General features: G+C 43.8%; 1 non-coding gene across 1 annotated transcript; it reads left to right on the top strand.

Annotated features, from left to right (window-relative positions):
- Window positions 1–2180: 2180 nt before the first annotated feature.
- LOC130963768 (small nucleolar RNA R71) lies at window positions 2181–2288 on the top strand. Its single transcript, XR_009079888.1, has one exon. It is a non-coding gene; the product is annotated as a small nucleolar RNA R71 (small nucleolar RNA).
- The last annotated feature ends 366 nt before the right edge of the window (window positions 2289–2654 follow it).

Genomic DNA, 2654 nt, shown 5'->3' with positions numbered 1-2654 from the left:
TGGGGAAGAGGTGTTGAGGTGATTGGTGAATGGGGGAAGAAGAGAGAGAGTGATGGTAGGGTCCTGTGGGGTCCACAGATCCTGTAGTGTCAAGGAAAAGGCATCCTTGCACCAAATGGCATCAAAATCCACGTTTTGAGCCTTTTCTGGCGTCAAACGCCGGGCTGGTGCCCATTCCTGGCGTTTAACGCCAGGTTTTTGCCCTTTACTGGCGTTTAACGCCAGTCTGGTGCCCCTTTCTGGCGTTAAACGCCCAGAATGGTGCCAGACTGGGCGTTAAACGCCCAACAGCTAGGCTGACTGGCGTTTAAACGCCAGCAGCATCTTCCTCCAGGGTGTGCTGTTTCTCTTCCTGTTTTTCATTCTGTTTTTGCTTTTTTCATTGTTTTTGTGACTTCTTATGATCATCAACCTATAAAAAAGATAAAATAACAAAAGAAAATAATTAATTATAAAACATTGGGTTGCCTCCCAACAAGCGCTTCTTTACTGTCATTAGCTTGACAGAGGACTCTCATGGAGCCTCAGAGATGCTCAGAACCGTGTTGGGACTTCCCAACACCAAACTTAGAGTTTGATTGTGGCCTCCCAACACCAAACTTAGAGTCTGACTGTGGGGGCTCTGTTTGGCTCTGCTTTGAGAGAAGCTCTTCATGCTTCTTCTCCATGATGACAGAGGGATATCCTTGGGCCTTAAACACCAAGGATTCTTCATTCACTTGAATGATCAACTCTCCTCTATCAACATCAATCACAGCCTTTGCTGTGGCTAGGAAGGGTCTGCCAAGGATGATGGATTCATCCATGTACTTCCCAGTCTCTAGGACTATGAAATCAGTAGGAATGTAATGGTCTTCAACCTTAACCAGAACATCCTCTACAAGTCCATAGGCTTGTTTTCTTGAGTTGTCTGCCATCTCTAGTGAGATTTTTGCAGCTTGCACCTTAAAGATCCCTAATTTCTCCATTACAGAGAGGGGCATGAGGTTTACACTTGACCCCAAGTCACACAAGGCCTTCTTGAAGGTCATGGTGCCTATGGTACAAGGTATAGAAAACTTCCCAGGATCTTGCCTCTTTTGAGGCAATTGCTGCCTAGACAAGTTATCCAGTTCTTTGGTGAGCAAAGGGGGTTCATCCTCCCAAGTCTCATTTCCAAATAACTTGTCATTCAGCCTCATGATTGCTCCAAGGTATTTAGCAACTTGCTCTTCAGTGACATACTCATCCTCTTCAGAGGAAGAATACTCATCAGAGCTCATGAAAGGCAGTAGTAAGTCCAAGGGAATCTCTATGGTCTCAGTTTGAGCCTCAGATTCCCAAGGTTCCTCATTGGGGATCTCATTGGAGGCCAGTGGACGTCCAGTGAGGCCTTCCTCAGTGGCGTTCACTGCCTCTTCTTCCTCCCAGAATTCGGCCATATTTATGGCTTTGCACTCTCCTTTTGGATTTTTTTCAGTGTTACTTGGGAGAGTGCTTGGGGGAAGTTCAGTAATTTTCTTGCTCAGCTGACCCACTTGTCCTTCCAAATTCCTAATGGAGGATCTAGTTTCAGTCATGAAACTTTGAGTGGTTTTGATTAGATCAGAGACCATTGTTGCTAAGTCAGAAGTATTCTGCTTAGAACTCTCTGTCTGTTGCTGAGAAGATGATGGAAAAGGCTTGCCATTGCTAAACCTGTTTCTTCCACCATTATTGTTATTGAAACCTTGTTGAGGTCTCTCTTGATTCTTCCATGAGAGATTTGGGTGATTTCTCCATGAAGAATTATAGGTGTTTCCATAGGGTTCTCCTAGGTAATTCACCTCTTCCATGGAAGGGTTCTCAGGATCATAAGCTTCTTCCTCAGATGAAGCATCCTTAGTACTGTTTGGTGCATTTTGTATTCCAGACAGACTTTGAGAAATCAAATTGACTTGTTGAGTCAATATCTTGTTCTGAGCCAATATGGCATTCAGAGTGTCAATCTCAAGAACTCCTTTCTTCTGACTAGTCCCATTGTTCACAGGATTCCTTTCAGAAGTGTACATGAATTGGTTATTTGCAACCATTTCAATCAATTCTTGAGCTTCTGCAGGCGTCTTCTTCAGATGAAGAGATCCTCCAGCCGAGCTATCCAAAGACATCTTGGATAGTTCAGAGAGACCATCATAGAAAATACCTATGATGCTCCATTCAGAAAGCATGTCAGAGGGACATTTTCTGATTAATTGTTTGTATCTTTCCCAAGCTTCATAGAGGGATTCTCCATCCTTCTGTCTGAAGGTTTGGACTTCCACTCTAAGCTTACTCCATCTTTGTGGTGGAAAGAACTTTGCCAAGAAGGCATTGGCTAGCTTTTCCCAAGAGTCCAGGCTTTCTTTAGGTTGAGAATCCAACCATATTCTAGCTCTGTCTCTTACAGCAAAAGGGAATAGCATCAGTCTGTAGACCTCAGGGTTAACCCCATTAGTCTTGACTGTGTCACAGATTTGCAAGAACTCAGCTAAAAACTGATGAGGATCTTCCATTGGAAGTCCATGAAACTTGCAATTCTGTTGCATTAGAGAAACTAATTGAGGCTTAAGCTCAAAGTTGTTTGCTCCAATGGCAGGGATAGAGATGCTTCTTCCATAGAAATCAGGAGTAGGTGCAGTAAAGTCACCAAGCACCTT

The sequence above is a fragment of the Arachis stenosperma genome, chromosome 2 (genome assembly GCF_014773155.1).
Source record: "Arachis stenosperma cultivar V10309 chromosome 2, arast.V10309.gnm1.PFL2, whole genome shotgun sequence".
Taxonomy (NCBI): Eukaryota; Viridiplantae; Streptophyta; class Magnoliopsida; order Fabales; family Fabaceae; genus Arachis; species Arachis stenosperma.
This window is presented reverse-complemented; position numbering and strand designations above follow the sequence as displayed.